Consider the following 20,559-nt stretch of genomic DNA (forward strand, 5'->3'; position numbering starts at 1 on the left):
CTCCCTGGGAACCCCTAGGTGCTGGGTCATCTGAGAGGGCCTGGGTAGGCTGGGAGGTCAGTGTGACTGGCACATCTCAAGGTCCCCCTTCCTCTAGGAACCAGGAAGTTTGGCTATAGTCAACAGTGGTAAGGCTTCCAAGGAGGCAGAGCTGGTCTGGCACTAGACTCTGGGAGCTTGTGGTACTGGGATATACCCAGGCTGGAGGGGGTCCAGCCCTCTCCCCGCCTCCAGGAGCGTGCAAGGTGACCTCCCTCTCTCTGCCCACAGTCTTCAAAGGAGGAGGGCAGAAGCAAAGAGGTACAGGGCGGCCAGGCAAGGCACTTCCCCTACTTGGGCCTCAGGTTCCTCAGCTTACTGTGGGATCCTTATACTTGGCCAGCCCCGCACCCCTGGGTCACTGTGGCCGACAGGTGAAGTAGAGCGGGCCTGCGGATCAGAGAAGGCTCTCTAGAGCAGCTAATTTTTGTACTGGCTCTTGAGACATGGGCAAGATTTCCTCCAGAGCAGATGGGGAAGCTGTATGGGCAAGTGGACAGGATAGGTGAACACATGCAGGCAGGGGATGTGGGGAGCGTTTGGGAAGCTGTAAGTTTGGTTTAGTTGAGGGTGGCCGAGCCTGAGTGCTTATGGGGCTGTGATGGGAGCTGGGCTCTGAATGCCAGCACAAGGGATCCCCCAGGGGAAGGGGGCGCCCCTGAGGGTGACTGAGCTGGGAAGAGGCCAGAGCAGGGCTCTGCTCTAGGATGGTGGGCAGGGGGCAAGAGACAGTTGAGTCAGGTCTGAGTGAGGGGTGGGAGATGGACTACAGAGGGCCCTGGCTTTCTTCTCTGGGCTGGGGAAGGAGGTGCTGGAATTGGGGTGGGGGGGAGGCCAAACCCCTGCCTTCACTCCAGTGATCTGGCTGACTTCACAGTACTGAGCTCCTTTCTGAGTGGAGGCAGCTCGGGAGCCCTGGGCCCTGGATCCCTGGGGTCTGGATCCCTGGGCCCTGGATCCCTGGACCCTGGATCCCTGGGCTCTGGATCCCTGGGCTCTGGATCCCTGGGCCTTGGATCCCTGGGCTCTGGATCCCTGGGCTCTGGATCCCTGGGCCCTGGATCCCTGGGCTCTGGATCCCTGGACCCTGGATCCTTGGGCTCTGGATCCCTGGGCTCTGGATCCCTGGGCCATGGATCCCTGGGCTCTGGATCCCTGGGCCCTGGATCCCTGAGCTCTGGATCCCTGGACCCTGAATCCCTGGGCTCTGGATCCCTGGGCCCTCGATCGCTGGGCTCTGGATCTCTGGACCCTGGATCCCTGGGCCGTGGATCCCTGGGCCCTGGATCCCTGGCCTCTGGATCCCTGGGCTCTGGATCCCTGGACCCTGGATCCCTGGGCTCTGGATCCCTGGGTCCTGGATCCCTGGGCTCTGGATCCCTGGGCCCTCGATCGCTGGGCTCTGGATCCCTGGGCTCTGGATCCCTGGACCCTTGATCCCTGGACTCTGGATCCCTGGGTCCTGGATCCCTGGGCTCTGGATCCCTGGGCCCTCGATCGCTGGGCTCTGGATCCCTGGACCCTGGATCCCTGGGCTCTGGATCCCTGGACCCTTGATCCCTGGGCTCTGGATCCCTGGGTCCTGGATCCCTGGGCTCTGGATCCCTGGGCCCTCGATCACTGGGCTCTGGATCCCTGGGCTCTGGATCCCCGGGCCCTGGATCCCTGGGCTCTGGATCCCTGGACCCTGGATCCCTGGGCTCTGGATCCCCGGGCTCTGGATCCCTGGGCCATGGATCCCTGGCCTCTGGATCCCTGGGCTCTGGATCCCTGGACCCTGGATCCCTGGGCTCTGGATCCCTGGGCCCTGGATCCCTGGCCTCTGGATCCCTGGGCTCTGGATCCCTGGGTCCTGGATCCCTGGGCTCTGGATCCCTGGGCCCTCGATCGCTGGGCTCTGGATCCCTGGACCCTGGACCCTCGATCCCTGGGCTCTGGATCCCTGGACCCTGGATCCCTGGACCCTGGATCCCTGGGCTCTGGATCCCTGGACCCTGAATCCCTGGATCCCTGGGCTCTGGATCCCTGGGCACTGGATCCCTGGGCTCTGGATCCCTGGGCCCTCGATTGCTGGGCTCTGGATCCCTGGACTCTGGATCCCTGGACCCTGAATCCCTGGGCTCTGGATCCCTGGGCTCTGTATCCCTGGACCCTGGATCCCTGGGCTCTGGATCCCTGGACCCTGAATCCCTGGGCTGTGGATCCCTGGACCCTGAATCCCTGGGCTCTGGATCCCTGGGCTCTGGATCCCTGGGCCCTGGATCCCTGGACCCTCGATCCCTGGGCCCCACACCAGAGGGCTGGCCTGAGCTCCAAGTGCCTCCCTCTGCCTCTCCACGCCCATTGAGTTTGTAGCCCCTGTACCCAACATTCTCCAAGGATCCCACACCAGGGGCCCTCAGGAAGGGGAGAGGTGGCCATGAGGCCTGGTGGATGAAATCTAGATGCTAACCCCCTTCCTGGGTTCTTTCACAGGCCCACCCAGAGTTATCATCCAAACTTCCCTGGCTGTGCTTCTACCTTACTTTGGGGTTGGGGCCGGGGGCCTCAGGGCCTAAGAGGGGAAGGGACTCACCAGAGTCATATATGCTCCTTCATTCAGCAACCTGTGGGGCCCCTACCTGGCCAGGGGTCCCTCTGTGGCAATGGTGAGGCAATGGAGAAGCCCCCTTCAGCCTTCAAGGAGGGGAAGAAGGGACTTGGGTGGTAGCTGGGCTGCAGCGGGTAGGGGAGCTGCCTTGGTTCACTGAAGGCTGTTGGCTCACCCTGTTGGGGGCATGGAGAAATGCAGGGCCCTGGCCTTTCTGGATTGGGGCTCTGGGTCCATGTGTCTGGGTCCCTCGCTGCCCTTTCACGCTTCTGTTTCTCCCTCCACTCTCTGGCGGCCCTGGGGCAGGGCCATGCGGCAGGAGAGTGGGAAGAGGGAAACAAGGTTCCTTTTACCCCACCTGACTCTTTGCTCCAGTGTGGACTGTTTGACTAGTGCGTCTGATGCTAAATCTCTTGACTTCAGTCTCCATTCCCCACCCGGATTTGGTTTTTTTATAAAAGTTTTATCGTATGTATTTTAAATTAAAAAAAAAAAGGCCATCTCAAAGGTTGGGCTGATGGAACGGTTCAGTATTTTGATTTTGGTGGTGATTTCATGAATCTACACATGCGAGAAAATGAGAACTACACATGCTTTATAGCAGTGTTAGTTTCCTAGTGTTGGTGTTGCACTATAGTAATGTAAGATGCAACCATGGGGGAACGGGGAGGGGCTCACAGGCCTGTCTGTACTATCTGGGCAACTTCCAGCGAATCTGTATTATTCCAAAATATAATGTTTTAAAAAAAGAAGCCAGGTTGGGGTTCTACTTGGGGGTGGGTGGAGGGTATGTCCCTGCAGAGCACACAGCTGTTGGGGGACCCTTGGAAAGGATGGAGGGCGAGGGTCCAGGGCGTTGGAAGGGGAGATAAGAGTTGCTGGGCCAGGAAACTAGGAGTGCACTCTGAACCATGCTGGAGCCCATCCAGGGCTGTGGCTGATGGACCCACAGGCTTCGGGTGGCTGCAAGCATGGTCTTAGGGGAGCCTGGTGCAGCTGGGCTGAGCTGGGAGCAGGGAGGAAAAAGCACGTAGTTTTGCCTCCAAAGTACCTCGGAAGCAAGGGCCTGGGTGTCGTCTGAGAAGAGGAGAGGCACATATGGGGTGTCTGTGCTGTGAGGTGCCTGGGTTGCCCAGCAGTGGGTGACTGCCTCCAGGCCTGGGGTGGCTGTGGCACCAGCGGGGCTCTGGAGATGCCAGGGCTGCATTCGGGCACCTGGTTCTGATCTCTTGGACGCCTTTGAGAAGCAGGTCTGCGGTGGGCATAATGGTCTGGCCACATGGATCTACTGGAGGGCAGGCTCTCTGGTTCCACGGGGGCAGCTCTGAGTGAGCCAGATTCTTGGGCATTCACCCTGCTGTACCCTCATCACCTGCTTTCTTGTTCAGTCTCCTCCAAGACCCTATTCTCCCTGTCGTCCTCTGCTGTGATCCAAGAGCATTTCCCCCAAAGCAGTCTAAACTGATGTTGTTACCTGGCCCACACCCTTTACCTGCCCTGGGCCGCACCTTTGGCACCTTTAGCACTAGGCTGGGGCTGCCCAGCCGCCATTCAAGGCTCTTCTAAGTGGAGGCTGGTCCACGTTTCCTCTCAGCCTCTGCTGCTTGGGCCCGGCTGTCCTTGCCGCCCCTCCATGGGGCTCACCTGCTACGAATTACCAGCCATTAATTGACTAGGGAATGGTTTCCTTCTCCTTCTCTTTCTCTTGGCAAACTCCTACTCACTTCTTCAGGCCCAGCCCAGAGACCCATCTTCTGAGTAGCTCCTCCAGCCCCGCTCCCCGACCATGCCTGTATCTACTGTCCTGCTCCCTTGGCACCATCTCCGAGTTTTGCACTTCACATATCCTGAATCTGTAGGCTTGTTTTTGGCCACAGACTGTGGACTCCCTGGGTGTCACGACTATATCTTTCTCCATTTCTGTAACACTGTCCCCTAGCCCCAAGCACAGTGGCTCATGTTAGGAGCCCAGTAAGGTTTGCCATACATATGGGGCCGGGGCTTGGGCCACCATCATTCAGGTGAGGCTGACATGAAGGTTTCAGGCTTCCAGAGCATGGCCAGTCTAGGAAAATGAGCCGTGAACACTGGCATCTTGACTACTTTTGCTGCTGGGACGTCCAGACACCCAGTTTGAAGACTCTTCCTATCTGCTGCGCTCCTTCTACGTGTCCCGTCCTGCAAGGTTAGGGACTGATTGCACCGGCCATTTAACAGATGAGAAAACCAAGGCCCAGAGAGGGTTACCGCCCCAGGTAGCAAGGGGAGGAGCTGGGATTCAGAACTGGTTGCTTGACGGAACAGTCTTTCTCTACCCCATATTTTTAACCATTACATAATGCTGGAAAGTTCAGGGTGGTGAGAATGGTGGATCCCCAGCCTCAACCTGGGTGTGAGTCTGGGAAGCTGTCCTAGCCCCAGGCCCAGCAGGAAGCACCAGGTTATGCTGGGGGAGGAACCCCAAGACACCCCTCCTGATGTCAGTGGGTTTTGGGATAAGGGATCCAGAGTGTCCTGATGGGGCTACCTAGTGGTCTCAGGAGAAGCCCAGTCCCAGCACTGTTGTCGTGTGGCTGCAGCACAGTCAGGGCTGCCCAAGGGCCTGGCTCTTCAAATTTACTGCCGGGCTCAGGAATTCCTTGTCCACCCCAGATCTGGGCGTCTGGGGCACAGCTGCCTGGACTGGGAGGCACACTGGGGTTATCTTGATCTCCAGAGGAGGTGGGATCTGCTCGTGGAGTTGCCAGGGAAGGCTTTTTGTCTTGCCTGCTCTCTCCTTCCGGCCCCTGATAAAGGGTCCCAAACACAGGGCCGTAAAGGTAGCCATAAAAGCAGAAGAAATGCTGGCGCAGCTGGCTTATCAAAGCTCATCTCAGACACCAGCCAGGTTTCCCTACTTCAAGTTTATTTCTCCTCCTCTGCTTTCTCTCAGAAGGTGTCTCGTAAACAGCTAAGAGGGTCATTTATAAATGTCTCCTGCCTTCCCCGCTCGGCACAGACGCTGCCGCTTTGCCCTTTCTATTCCTCCAGGTGGTAAAGGGATGGTCCCGGCACTCCCTTCTCCCAGGGGCCGGCAGAGATGAGAAGTGGAAGACTGAGGGATCCCCGCATCCCCGGATAGGGGTTAGGCTCCCAAAGGTGAGTGATGGTGACGTCTTTGACCCTGGTTCTGCCAACACCTCCTCTGCGACTCCCATCAAATTGATGGGGGAGGGGTCGAGCTGACCTCTGGGAAGGGGCACCTTGCCGTGGGCTGGCCTCGGTAGTCGACCCCCATCACGGAATCCATCCTATGGCATCAGAGCTGAAGGGACTTTCGAGACTGCCTTGTATAAGTCCCTCCCGATTCCAGTGAGGCCCAGGGAGGGGTGGCACTTCCCTGGGGTCTCAGAGCAGTTAGAGGTGGAGCCAGGGGCGGGATGTGGGTCTCTGCCTCCTGGTCGATGTAGGGGAAGCACAGCCTTCTAACCACAGCAGCCATCATCCCTTCTGCTTGTGGACGTGTTTCAAGATGCAGAAGGCTTCGATGGTCCCCACTTTGTCTGATCGTGGCAGTGACTCTTTGGGCAGAGAGCATAATTCCCATTTTACAGATCGGTACTGGGTGACTAGCTTGCCTGGAGCTCTGTTAACCACAACACAGCTGTGTTCTCTCTTTGCCCCTTCCATTTCGCCCAGGGGTTTCCTTGTTGAGTTTCTTCTCATTCATTTCCCAGAGAGGTTCATGGTCATTAAAACACAGCCCTTAACACCCCAGTCCTCCCATTCTAACCTCCTGTCAAGCCCCCAGCTTCATAGCCCTGAGACGAAGCAGAGGCAGTCTCCTAAGCCTTTTCCCCTTCCTCACTGGGGGTGCTTGGCTTCCTGCCAGCTGGGGGGCTTGCGAGTGGGCTTGGGTGAAGCCCCCCAGATGGTGAAAGGCACTGAAGACCCTGGGCCATGGCTGAGAGGCCCCCAGCTGTTGAAGGTACGTAGGTAGGTGGGTGGGTAGTTAGGTAGGTGGGGGTGGTCCGAGGGGGTGTGAGAGGAGCCTTGGCGGTGGGAGCACGAATCTCGTCTGAGTTCCTGTCTCCCTGGCGGCAGCGCAGGGCTTGGCATGCAGCAGGCTGATTGCACAAATTAGCCCAGCCTCAGGTGGCCAGGGTAACTGCACCCGTCTTGGCCAGAGCTGGGCTGTCTCTGTGCTGTATCCTTCTTTTTTTTAAAGGATTTTTTAAAAATGCAATTTTATTAATTAATTAATTTGTTTATTTATTTTTGGCTGTCTTTGTCTTTGTTGCTGCATGTGGGCTTTCTCTAATTACGATGAATGGGGGCAACTCTTCGTTGTGGTGCCCGGGCTTCTCATCATGGTGGCCTCTCTTGTTGCGGAGCACGGGCTCTAGGCGCACGGGCTTCAGTAGCTGTGGCACATGGGCTCAGTAGTTGTGGCTTGCGGCCTCTAGAGTGCAGGCTCAGTAGTTGTGGCACACAGGCTTAGTTGCTCCACGGCATGTGGGATCTTCCTGGACCAGGGCTCGAACCCGTGCCCCCTGCACTGGCAGGCAGATTCCCAGCCACTGCGCCACCAGGGAAGCCCTGTGCTGTATCCCTTTCTGTGAAAAGGTAGCTGTGTATTATGTCATATCTGTTTGGAGCCCAACCCGGCCCCAGTCAGGTCAGGGTGTCTCCACGTTGGTTGCTCCTCAACACAGCAGCACTTGGAGGGTTTTGCTTTCTGCTCATCCATCTCTTGTACGGCACTGGGAGCTGATTCTGCATTTCTGCTCTTCCTGGGTTATCACTGTCCAGAGCTGATTCCTTCATGTGGCCTGATGTGATACATGAGCAGTCCTCTGAAAATAGGGACTCGATGTTTCAGGAGACTAGGTACTTCCTTCGTTCAGGAGAAGACAGAGGCTTCCCGTGCTTGGGTGACTTTGCTGGGGTGGCCCAGAGGGCTGGCAGCAGTGCCAGGGTTCTAATCCTGGCCTCAGTGTCTCTTCTTTCCCCCTGTTTCTTGTTCTTTCCTGGTAAGACTTGCTGAGTGTTGAGGGGAATGGGCAGCATGCAGGCTGCCACGGTGGAAACCCTTGTGAGGCCTGGGGGAGGCCCGGGAGCAGAGGTAGGGGCCCTTGTGTCTGCCTGGTGCCTGTAATATATTTGAATTATCTCCGCAGATGAGCCCTGATTTAGCAAACAGTCTAGAGTAAACCTCAGCTGGAAGACAAATACAATTGACACTGGGTTTGAGTGGTTCAAAGGTTATTGACACAAAACTGTCGGTTTTGTTTAGCCAAGGGACTGTATTTATGACGGGTGATACGGCAGTGCCATCTATAACTTGCCAGCAGTGAGGCTGACGTCGGACCAGAGACAGCCTATTTACACTGAGCCTGGAGTTTAGTTTCCCTGCTGGGAAATGCAAAGGCACTTTGATTCTTGGCCAAGTTGCTTTATGGGTTGCCGTCTTAGGTCTGGTGTCATAATTTGGGTTATCAGTTAACCTTGTTGGGGATGGACAGCATCACTGAAGAGAATTGTTTCCTGGGTGTGTGCAGCTGGGTGAGCTGGGGTAGGAGAGGTCGCTGGGGCTCTTTGGAAGGACCAGATCAACGGGTTTCACTTTGACCCCTAATTTAAGGCCCACATACACAGGAGTAGCTACTCTGAGTCCCTGATTACTTCCTGCGTCTCCTGGATGCTGTGGTTAGTTTAGGAAAAAGGAACTGCCGCTCAGTGTTGCACTGAACAGATGCTTTTGTCTGCAGTGTTAGACAAGCAAGCGTTACAGACACAAACTTCCTTGAAGAGAAATGATCCCAGGAATGAGCAAACTGTGGAAGGAAGGAGCCGTGGCCAGAGCTGACAGAGGAATGTGTGGGGAGGCTTTTTGGAAAGGAGGAGGCAGTCTGTATCAAGAGCCTGAACATATGCTTCTCTTGTGACCCATTCATTCCACTGCTGGCAATCCATCCTGAGGAGATCAGCATAGATGTGGAGAAACATTCATGTGCCTAGGTGTTTACTGCAGTGTTTTTTTATAACAGCGCGAAAGGGGAAATAACTTCAACAATAGGGGATTTCTTTGGCATGTTAATAAAATGGAATACTGTACGTTGATTCAAATTGATGCATATAAAGAATTTTTAATGACTTGTCAAAATGATTCTAGGTAGAGGAAGGGAACATTTTATAAGTTGTAAAGCGTGTTTTCTGTTGTGTAAAACAGTCTGCAAAGAAGGAGGGAGATATATTAGAATAAGTGGAACTTAGCTCAGGGGATGGGATTGTGGTTTTCAAATTCTCATCTCTTCATGGAATATATTTTAAATTTCTACTAGGGGGATGTATTACTGTTCACCCTCAAGGACAATTCCTAAAGGAATAAATAAAACTCCAAGTTCTCAGCCCTTCAGTGATTCCTGCTCTTCTCCAGGCCTCAGTTTCCCCGGGCGTGAAAGGACACTGGGCCGCTCTTGTTCTGCCTCGGGTCCTGGGCTGGGAGGAGTGACCCTCTGGGCAGCTTTGGTAGCCTGCCCGTGATCACCATGTCCTGGGTCTGACGGGTCACCTAATTTTAGTGCCTGCTGGGGCAGCTGCCTAAGTGTGGCCCCAGCCTCCGGGCAGATGGTCAGGATGGTGTTGGCAGTGCTGGCAGCATCTCTGCCAGGTTGGTGAGGTAGGAGCACAGCTTGATCCATGGAGGGTTCTCAAGTGTCCGTGACGCATAACGTCACAACCTGCATTTAGGAAGAAATGTACTAGCCAGGATAAGCTGGACTGAGCGGAAAGGAAGGGGGCACCTAGGATGGGGGAGGGAGAAGTAAGAGCCACAGGCCCTAAGTGCTGAAAAGTCAGTTCCCTGGAATTCCAGAAGCCAGCCTGCCATAGGTTTTTCCAATGTATGGAAACATTGTCTCTCAGCCAGTTCCATCTGTCAGCTGGGGACTTGCATGGAGACGTGAATATTCCCCCGAAAGGTCTTGGCTGAGGGCCCCTTCTGATAGCAGGCAGCTGTGGGCACCATGTCCTTAACCAGAATAGCTGGGAGTGTGGGGTCTCTAGGGGTGTGAACTTGAGAACATCTCTACCAGGAAGAAAGTTCAAGGGCAAGTGGAGAGCAGGGCTCAGTTGATGAGTGAAGACAGGGCTGCCATGACCTCCTCCCTGGTCTGCTGTCTTCAGTCTTGTGTCACCTGCTTTGCAAATCAAGCCATTTTTCTAAACCCACCTCTGATTTGTCACTTCTCCTCTGACATGGCCCTGTAGAGCCTGGAATAAAGCCAAGACCCCTGAGTATGGCATTCAAGACCTTTCCCCAACTTGGCCTCAACTTATTTTTCTGCTTGTAAACTTCCTGCTCTGGCTAAACTATGTCCTGTCACTTCTCTATCCTTGAACACACTGTAAATCCTCAGTTCCCTTGGGCTGGAATGCCCTTCACCTACTCTGCCTCATTTAAGTGCTAGCTATTTATGGAACACCTGCTTTGGACAGGGTAAGATTCAACTGATAAACTCCTATTCAGCCCTCAAAGCCCAAATGTCTTATCGTCTGATATACCTGCACCAGCATGATTTCCCAGATCACTCTTTCTCCACTGATGATGATGTCTTGTGTTTCATATTCTTAGAGTGTTGTATCTGCTTTTCCCACTGGGCCTTGGTAGCTTTCCTTTGTATTCCTGGCACAAGGCTTAATTCTCTGTAAATAGCTGTTGAGTATTGTCATACAGAGAAAAGCCATTAGTGAATGCCAAGCAAAGCAAGTGGGAGGATCTATTCCCTGGAGTTGTAAGGATATGGAATAATGAAAGCAAATAGTGTCAGCTTATACTTACCAAGCACGTACCATGTACCAGGCACTGTACTGAGTGCTTACCATGTATTAGCCCATTGAATCCTCCCACAATCTAAGAGATAGGTGTGGTTACCCCTTCCTCTTACAGGTGAGGAAACTGAGGCACGGGAAAGGTAAATCACTCGTTCAGGGTCATACAGCCAGTAAGCAGGCAAGCTAGGATTTGAACCTATGCAGACAGGCTCTCAAGCTCTACATGCTTGCTTCCTGCGTGGCCTCACAGCCCTGAGAAGGCCTCTTGGGAGAGGCAATATGATCAAAGATGACTGAGGGGGTGGGAAGCTTTTCCTCTTAGAATTGTAAATGGCATCTGTGGAGGAATCCTTTTAAGGGATGAAAGCAGTTTTTAAAAAGACATTAATCTCACTCACTTCCTTCTGATGGCTGGAGATGAGTGACAAGCCTCGTAATTGAAGATGGTCGTGCTGATAACTTAGCGGTAGCCTGGGGAGGGATGTCTCCGGCTGTGAATCACTGCACACTACACAGATCCGAGTGTCTCTCTGATGGTATCTCCCAGGACCTTGGAGCCTCTTGCTGGCGCATAAAGACACACATGCATGTGAAGGCTTGAGTTGAGCTGGTTGTCAGGATGCCCAGATGCAGCTTCCTGGCCCAGGGAAGTTTTCTGGGGAGCAACTGCTGCAGCAGGCAGGAGAATTGAGTGCCTACTGTGCATGGGCACTGTGCCAGGGGCTGGACAGAGAATGCCTGGTGCATAGTAGGTGTTTGATAGATGTCTGTTGAATGGGAGCATGGAAAGATGAGGGTAGGAGCCTCAGACACTTAGAACAAACCCACACGAGCCCCCCACCTCTGCCCAGTGCTTTCCTCATTGCCCCTCACAGTGGCTTAGAGGGTGCAAGCAGCTCTGAGCTCATGGGGGATCCTTTGCCCAGGATGGTGCTGGGGGTGTGTGGGGACCTAGGGGAGACCTTTCTGTTGTAAATGCCCGTGGCCCCATGCTTGTGCTACTGTATTTGGATCCCCTACCCTGAGCTGAACCTGTGGGCTGAAAGAGAATGCTTTGACAGCAGTCAGATGGGCAGGTAGCAGAGAGCAGAGAGGAAGCTGAGGACGGGCTTACAGACACACAGACACTGGGGTGCCCCTGACCTGCACCCCACCCCACTCATTGGCTTTGGTGGCCGATGCCTGGTAGGTGTTGCTAGCACCTCGGACAGGTCCAGCCCTGAGCTGGGCAGGATCTGAGCAGAGGAGATGAGTGAGAGCCTCTTCACTCCACTCCTCCCCAAGCACTTCCAGTGTGGGTGTCAAGGGGCCCTAGAAAGTGTGGATCTCAGAGGTGTGCTATGGGCAGTGTGCTGAGAGGCTAAGGAGGTGATCTGGGGCTACTCGGTGTGTGTGTGTGTGTGTGTGTGTGTGTGTGTGTGTGTGTGTGTAGGTAGGAAGTATTCAGTCATTCAATTATCCATTCAAAAGTGCCGGTCACCATGTTTGATTCTGGGGTTCCGAGGTGGGAACAAAACTGACATGATCCCCTCTGTCATGGAGCTCACAGCCTATAGAGGGGGACAGATGTGATTCCCACAATCACACCGATAGATGCAAAGGTACTGATGCTGCTGGGGGAGGTGAGGCATGAGGGGAGGGGACTCTGTGCTGAGTTTTGTCACTGGTTTGTGACATTTTCCTGCATGCCACCATATTTACACCTCTTCTCTATATGAAGACCCCTTTGTTGAAGTGACTCTTGCTTGTACACGACTGTAGAACAGCCGGGGACCTTTCTGATCCCCATTCACCTGCTCTTCAGGCCGTCCCCAGCGCCTTCCCCAGGGGCCTCAGGGTTCTGAGAAACACAGTTTGTATGTCGCTGCTCTAGGCCTTGGGGAGCTAGAGAAAGTCTTGCAGCAGGGCAGTGAGGTGTTGAAATTGCTGTTTCAGGAAGATACACGTGGCAGGGTGATCTGAGATGAACTGTGCCCGTGATGAGAGGCTGGGTGGTCCAGACCCCTGTGACTGGGCCCGGGCCCATGCCAGATATGAGGAGACTGAGCTGGCTGATGGGAGAAGGTTCTGCTGTGGAGCATGGGCCTGTCGGGGCCCCTGGGGAAAGGGTGGGAGGCTGGGGCTACCTGTGGGCTTGGACTGCTCTAAGCATAGGCTTAGGTGCTTACTCAGAGAGCAGGCTGCAGCAGCCACAGAGCTGAGCTCTTTCAGTGGCTTCTCATGGGGAGGCCCTTTTGTCGACAAACATGAGGAGGTGGAAGGGCAGGGCGGCTGAGGGCTCTGGGGCAGTATTAGTTTTCTATTGTTGCTGTAATACATTACGACAGATTCAGGGGCTTAAAGCAACACAAATTTATCATCTTACAGTTCTGTAAATCAGAGGCTGACAAGGTCTCACTGTGTTAAGATCAAGGTGTTGGCAGGGCTGTGCTCCATCTGGAGGCTCTAGGGGATAGTCTGTGTTCCTGCCTTTTCCAGCTTCCAGAGGCTGCTTGCATTTCTTGGCTGGTGGCCCCTTCCTCCACCTTCAAAGCCAGCAACGCTGCATTTCTCTGACAGTCCTTTCATCACCACTGTTCTCTCTCACCACAGCTGGGAGATGCTCCCCACTTTTAAGGACTGGTGTCATTAGATTGGGTCCCACTAGGCAATCCAGGATAATTTCCCCATTTCAAGACCGTTGAACTTAATCATATTTGCAGAAGCCCCCCTTTGCCATGTAATTTACATAATAGAAGGTTCTGGGGATTAGGATATGGGCATCTTTGGGGCAGGTGGCGGGGTCGGGGGTGGGTGTTCATCGCTGTGCCCACCACAGAGTCCCAGGGATCTCCATAGCCAGAAACAAAGGAGTGTGGGTTTCTCTTTGGCTTCCAAGGTGGAGGTCCCCACAAGACTTGCAGCCATGGAAACTCTGCTAACCAGAAACGGGTGTGGAGAAGCCTCTTCTCAGGTGGCCACCTTACTATGCCTCACCTGCCTCCCCCATGTCTGGACCCTGGTACCTGCAGTTCCCTAAACGTGCCGGGCTCCCTCTTGGTTCTGGAAGCCCCTCTCCTTTCCATCCTACCCTCACCCCAAACTGGTGAAAACCTGCTTGTCCCTGGTTAAGCCCCTGGAAGGCCTCCCTGCCCCCCTGCCTGCCCTCCCCGCTGCTTCTGGCTGGATTAGGTGGCTCCCTTCCCCCCTTGCTGTGGCCTCAAGGCCTGAGCTTGTCTTCACCTCCTTGCATCTGACTGTGAGCTTCCGAAGATGGAGCAGGACTGTTCCATCTCTGAGGCCAGCCTGGGGTCTGGCCCTGAGACTGTGAACATGACCCTTGTGAAAGAAATGAGTAAGAGAATGATTCAGCTGAGGGGAAAGAAAGGCCTGGAATGAGGCCAGGGTGTCCAGAATGATGATGGGGAAATGTGGGTGGGTCCCCCCAGCTGCCCAGGTCAGGGCCAATGGCTGGTTCACGAGTGGTCCTTCCAGATGCATGAGGCTGGGCACCCATATGTGAGTGGGGGAGAAGCATAGGTGCTCCAAGGTACATCTTCTCCTTATCCCACCCCTGGATACTGATAGGCTCCACTGACCTCTGAATACTTCTTTCTCCAGGAAGACCCTCAGGGATGGACGATGACCTTCTCTGTGAGTCCTCACTCGGGGAGACATTGCTAAGGGGTGACGGAGATTCCTCCAGTGCAGAGGATGGGCTGGGGGAGCCACCTCCCACCCCCCACCCCCGACAACCCCGGTCCAAGTGGCCTTCTTAGCAATGCCGTGTCGAGCCATATTGGAACCTAAGGCAAAGGAAAAATCAGCAGTACTGATCTTGTATTTACTTAGAATATTGGTATTATATTCATCATGGATTTTGGCCTTAATTTATTTTTACTTGACCTTGATTTTGATTTTTAAAAATATTGCGTGGAGGAGATTGATTCAAGATGGTGGAGTAGAGGGATGTGCGCTCACTCCCTCTTACGAGAGCACTGGAATCACAGCTAACTGCTAAACAATCATCAACAGGAAGACACTGGAACTCACCAAAAAAGATACCCCACATCCAAAGACAAAGGAGGAACCACAATGAGATGGTAGGAGGGGCGCAACCACAGTAAAATCAAATCCCGTAACTCCTGGGTGGATGACTCACAAACTGGAGAACACTTATACCACAGAAGTCCACCCAATGGAGTGAAGGTTCTGAGCCCCACGTCAGGCTTCCCAACCTTCCCAACCTGACGGGGGTCCGGCAATGGGAGGAGGGATTCCTAGAGAATCAGACTTTGATGGCTAGTGGGATTTGATTGTAGGACTTCGACAGGACTGGGGGAAACAGAGACTCCACTCTTGGAGGACACACACAAAGTAGTGTGCGCATCGGGACCCAGGGGAGGGAGCAGTGATCCCAGGGGAAACTGAACCAGACCTTCCTGCTAGTGTTGGAGAGTCTCCTGTAGAGGCAGGGGGGCAGCTGAGGCTCACCATGGGGACAAGGACACTGGCAGCAGAAGTTCTGGGAAGTACTCCTTGGCGTGAGCCCTCCCGGAATCCACCATTAGCCCGACCAAAGACCCAGGTAGGCTCCAGTGCTGGGTTGCCTCAGGCCAAACCACCAACAGGGAGGGAACCCAGCCCCACCCATCAGCAGACAAGCGGATTAAAGTGTTACTGAGCTCTGCCCACCAGAGCACCAGCCAGCTCTACCCACCACCAGGCCCTCCCATCAGGAAGCTTGCACAAGCCTCTTAGATAGCCTCATCCACCAGAGGGCAGACAGCAGAAGCAAGAACTACAGTTCTGCAGCCTGTGGAACGAAGACCACGTTCACAGAAAGACAGACAAAATGAAAAGGCAGAGGACTATGTACCAGATGAAGGAACAAGATAAAACCCCAGAAAAACAGCTAAATGAAAAATATTGCATGGAAACATTGTTAAGCTTGATTGCTGAGTTTTTTGGGGCCCGCTTACATTTTGTGCCCCTAAAAGTTTGGGCCTCACTCACCTCCCCTTAGTCCTGGCCCTGCTTCTAGGACAGGGCCCTGGGGTTCTCCCTGTCCCCGGGAGCTCACTCTGGCCTCTAGTCCTCTCTTCTGAGGAAGAAGGGGAGAGTGAGCTGGGTGCTCAGGAGAGAAGGGGCTGGTGCCATTGGCCATCTTGGGTTTTTAGGATCGCTACCAGCAGGTGCGAGTACGGGCTAAGCCGAGGAGGCCCTGCCGGCAGGGCTTTCTCCTGGGTCTGCCCCAGCCCCGCCCTGAGCAAATCCTCCCCCAACCTCGTGGGGTTGGAGGCCCAGCCCCTGGAATGTCTGGCTGCCCAGACTAAAGGTGTCGTCCTCCTGGGATGTGTGAGAGGCCCGGGGGCATGGACTGCTGCGGCTGAGGACAGGAGAGGAGGGTCTCGGAGGCTGGGTCCCCAGCAGCCAGCCCCAGCAGCTGGGTGTGTATCTTGGTGGCGGAGGAACCGTGTCATGCAGGCTGTCTGACTGTAAGCCATGTTGGCAGGGCCTGGGCTCCCAGACCTGATGCTCAGCGTGCTGTCAGCACTCAGCAAATAATAAATAATAATAATATCTCCAGCATGTGGGGAGAGCTGAAGGAGAGAAGGAACACAGGAAACATGTGTTCTCTCTCATGGCAGGGGCTGGGAAGCCAAAGTCTGTTCAGTGCCTCTCTTTGAACGGGATTTGGGGGGAGCCATCCTCACGTCCCCCACGGCTTAGCATGGGTAGAGGGTGAGCAAGCAGCTGGGGCCTGCGCTGGGACCTGGGAGCTCAGGGAGACTTCTCTGGGGGGTCTCCCTGAATTGCCCTTTGTAAAGAGCCCAGACTGTCCTCAGATGTCCTCTGGGATTTAGAGATGATCAGACTTGGGTTTAAATCCTGCATCTACCACTTCAGGATTTTCTCACTTGGTTTTCTCACTTGTAAAATGGGATGGTTACAGCAACTGTTAGGTGGGGATCAGGGGAGCGAGAGTGGCTACAAAGTGCTTACGTGGGGACGGCAGCGGATCAGTGGGGAACGTTGTTGGTGTTCTAGGTCCGTCGGCCGTGTCTCTGGTCCTCAGTGTGAGGCCTGAGTTTGGTCCCATCGGGGGAGACCTGGGCACCCTGGGAACTGCGGGGCTGAGTGGGTGGTGTGGAGGATGCTCCAGACCCTGTGTCTGCGGCAGGTTTGCTCCAGCACGCGAGCACCCATTACTGTTTGTTGGCAGATTGTGAGCTTTTGTGGGGCAGGGGCTGGAGGTCGAGTGCTTGGTGTTGAAGCCTGCCAGGGACTGGGTGGCAGGGATGCAGTCCCCGCGGCAGCCCCTGCATGTGGGGCTCAATGCCGACGTCTTGAGTTGCAGCTCCCTGGGGTGTGGGAAAGTTGAGTTGGGCTGAGTCAGTGGGGCTGGAGAAGGCCCTGGGCACAGACCCCCACGACCCCCGTTGTCTCCGTGGCCTGCTTCCTCGGGAGGTGGGGAGGTGTAGGAGTGGGAGGAAGCGGGCTGCTGCGTCTCTCCACCTGCTCAGGCCTCTCCCAGAGGGTGCCTCGCCGCGCCCCGCATCTGCCGTCCGGCTGCTGCACCGGATGAGGGAGTCTCAGGGGAGCAGACATCCAATGACCCGCCCAGCCTCCCCCTCTCCAGGGCCCTTGTGGGACCTCTTCTCCCAAACAGGACGTTGCCCTCCTTACCGCAGACTCCTGCTTCCTGCCCTGGGTGAGGGCTCCTTCCAGGTGGCCCCGCGAGGCCCAGCCACGTCCCCCTTGGCCTGGCTCAGTGTGGTGCCGCAGGGGAACGGGCCACTTGTCAAATGCTCTTGTTTAATTTTTCTCGCTCAGAATCTGCTTGTTCCAACACCCTGCAATGACACGGGTGTTAACCGAACACCGGGGACTATAATTATAGGGGTTGAGAGACAAGAATCTCCTGTTGGTGTAGCTGCTGCAGACGGGAGCACCGCCTGACCTGTCCCCGGGGAGGAGCTGCTCCAACCTGACTTGTGTCTGAGGGGCTGCTGTGTTCGCGCCCTTCACCCTCCAGCTTGTCTGTCTGTGGCCCCGCAGGGATTTCTCCCCCGTAGGTCCCCACGGCCTCGCGGTGGGGCCGACGCGTGTATGTTATTGGGTCGAGTGTGGCTGGGAGTGTCTGAGTGGGGCCTTGTTGATGGGCCGGTGAGGCTGCTGGGCTGGGAAGGGGCAGCGCTCGACCACATGGGTGCTGAGGAGGCCGGGTGGGCACCCTGGGGCCACAGCTAGTGAGCGGGACTTTACCTGGGGTAAGTGCGGAGCGCTGTGTTTAGGCTCGGGAGATCAGTTTTTGAACTCTGTCCGCAGCAGAGATTCTGGCTACAAAGCTGGCGTCAACTCGTGTCACGTTTTATGGCTGCTTGATCAACACCTCTGAAGGCCACCTCCAAACGCGTGAATAGACGTTTAGTGTCCTGATTGGTTGAGGGGACAGCGGGTCCTCCTGGGGGTGGTGCCTCATTGTAAGAGGCCTGGGCAGCCTGGTGCCGTGAGGAGATGGGCACCTCGCTGTATGGGGATGCTCTGGGATCTGGGGAAAGGGTACTTACCTGTGTTCAGGTGTGCGAAGGGCACACGTGAGGTGGAAGCAGCAGGTCGCAGGGCTTGGCTCTGGAGAGGAAGGTTTGGGCTCAGCATTCATTGTGGTGACCCAGGATGGAGAGGGTTGGATTGTCAGGGATGGAGTCCGCATTCATCGGGGTCCCTGGTAGGCAGAGGTAGGGTGGCTGCTGTTGACGTGTGGAGAGAACAACTCCTGCCTGGGGAGGGCAGAGCCTCAGGCTGAGTCTCATTCCCTGACCATGGGGTCTCTAGCCCTGAGGCTAAGCTTCGCTCTGCCACTAACTGGTACCCACTCTCTGGGTTTGTTTCTTCCCTTCTCTGTGCCTCTGTGCTCCTGCCTGGGACAGAAGCAAGGTCCTGCTTCCCCTTGGCTTTGTCCTGTGCATGGTGTCAGGGGGATGTGGGCAGCGGGGTGCTGACGGGGGCACTGGGAGCTTTCGTGGGCACACTGGGCCAGGGTGCCGCAGAGCCATGGAGGTCAGGGTTTGTGGATGGAACACTTTCTCCTAAGACTTGTGGTTCCCCAGCGAGACCTCGGGATGCTGTGGCCTTGGGAACACGATGGTCCATCATGAGTCTGTACCGTCGGGGCTGGCGTCGGGACCCGGGACTGGGAGAGCTGTCAGAGGCCGCGGGGTCGGGGAGGAGGAAGCCCTCATCAGGTCTCCTCTTGGCCAAGATCCCATGAGCGCTGGCGTTGGCCGGGCGCATAGTAGGCCCTTTCTCGCTTCGCCTGTTCAGTGGGCTCTACCAGTGGCATAGCCCTCTCTGCTGACAGGTGAGCCTAACTTCTGGGAGCCAGAGATGGGCTTGCTGAGCGTCCCCGGGCTTCTGGGCTTGCTCCGAGGTCAGAGGATGGGGTCTGGGGAGGAAGGAGAAGCTGGAGCTCCCAGGGAGCATCAAAGGGCTGTTGTGAGGTTTATTGGGGCCTTTACTGTCCTAGTTTTCATTATTTACACCCTGTTGATTCTCGGAGTTCCCATTAAACATATAGTAAATATAAAAATATTTTACAGGCCAGTGAAAACTCCACAGCAAAACTAACTCTATAAAGGGGGATTTTGCCCTGCTCTGCCCACTGCCGAATTCTGTGTGGCATTCCTCTGAGCCTGTTGGCTGGCCGCAGGGCGATGAGGTGGCTGGGGTTCCTGGTCCTGGGGGCTGGGGGCGTGGGCCGGGTGTTTAATTATCCCCTTTACCAGCCTGTGAATGAAGTCGCTCCTCCCTGGGCTGAGCCTGCCAGCTCCCAGGTGGTGGTGGGTGAGAGTGGGCTGGAGTGGAGCCTGGGTCCTAGGTTGGGCCGTGGCAGTCTGGGGAGCCGAGGGGAGGAGGAAGGGAGCCAGTTAAAGCTGTTCTCCTGGCACCTCCCTGCCCTCCTAGACAGTTTGAGATGTAGCCAAGGGGATAGGTGGAAAGGGTGGGGCTGAGAAGGCAGTGTAGAGCAGCGATTAGGAGCAAGGGCTCTGGGGTCAGACTGCCTGAGTTCCAATCCCATTTCTACCACCTAGTAGCTGTGTGAGCTTGGGCAGATGACTTGCCCTCTCTGTGCCTCAGTTTTCTCCTTTGTAAAATCCTATCTCACATGATTATTGTGAGGCACGTGCCTGGTCATAGGAAGGACCCAATAAAAGACCATAATTAGTATCCTTATGCTCGATAATTATAATTATTTTTAATAAAGAGCAAGGCATTCACATTTTCTTTTTTTTTGCGGTACGCGGGCCTCTCACTGTTGTGGCCTCTCCCGTTGCGGAGCACAGGCTCCGGACGTGCAGGCTCAGCAGCCATGGCTCACGGGCCCAGCCGCTCCGCAGCATGTGGGATCCTCCTGGACCGGGGCACGAACCCGCGTCCCCTGCATCGGCAGGCGGACTCTCAACCACTGCGCCACCAGGGAAGCCCAGGCATTCACAGTTTTAAACTTGGAAAATCAGGTGTAAGGAGGAGGATGCCTGCTGCTTCTGTCAGGCCGGCACTACCGTTCAGTAGCCACTAGCCACCTGATGGCCACTGAGCGCTTGAGATGTAGCTGGTCCAGGTTGAGATGTACAGTGAGATATACCCAGACTTCCAAATACTTGGTGTGAAACAAAAGCTCTAAAATATCTCATTAATAATTTAAAAATATTGATTATATGTTGACTTGGTATGCTCTGTATCTTGGGTTCAATGAGATATATTATTAAATTTAATTTCACAAGTTTCTTTTTACTTTTTTTTTTTTAAACGTGGCTAGTAGGAAATGTAAAATTACATATGTGGCTTGTATTGGTGGCCTGTGTTGTATTTCAGTTGGACAACTCTGCCTTTCTCTGGGCTGGGCAGGCCTGAAGCCCTTGGACTCTCATGTCCTATCCCAGTACAGCCACCCTTGTTCTAGAAAGGGAGTTACAAGCTACAGAGGGCAGTGACATCCCTGAAATCACCACTGTTTGGGGTCAAAGCTCCTTCACAACCCAAGACGCTTTGGATCTCGGAGACATGGTGACTGTTTGCCTTGCTCCTTCCTTCCTCTGGTTGTTGGGAAAATTAGATCCAGGGAGTTCTGA

At 55.0% G+C, this 20,559-nt stretch overlaps 1 long non-coding RNA gene across 7 annotated transcripts; it reads right to left on the reverse strand.

Annotated features, from left to right (window-relative positions):
- Window positions 1–2,034: 2,034 nt before the first annotated feature.
- LOC149749647 (uncharacterized) lies at window positions 2,035–20,063 on the reverse strand. 7 transcript variants are annotated; one of them, XR_016392468.1, is made up of 4 exons: window positions 19,210–19,447; window positions 17,998–18,152; window positions 16,430–17,280; window positions 2,035–14,229 (listed from the first exon to the last, which is right to left on the reverse strand). It is a non-coding gene; the product is annotated as an uncharacterized LOC149749647 (long non-coding RNA). The 7 variants fall into 7 exon arrangements; XR_016392469.1 differs by having other exon boundaries at window positions 2,036–16,788; window positions 17,114–17,280; window positions 19,210–19,911; XR_016392467.1 differs by having other exon boundaries at window positions 2,037–9,351; window positions 10,843–17,280; window positions 19,210–20,063.
- Window positions 20,064–20,559: the final 496 nt, after the last annotated feature.

The sequence above is a fragment of the Delphinapterus leucas genome, chromosome 3 (assembly GCF_059928025.1).
Source record: "Delphinapterus leucas isolate spDelLeu-1000000601 "Yukka" chromosome 3, BTC_Dleu_Yukka2, whole genome shotgun sequence".
Taxonomy (NCBI): domain Eukaryota; kingdom Metazoa; phylum Chordata; class Mammalia; order Artiodactyla; family Monodontidae; genus Delphinapterus; species Delphinapterus leucas.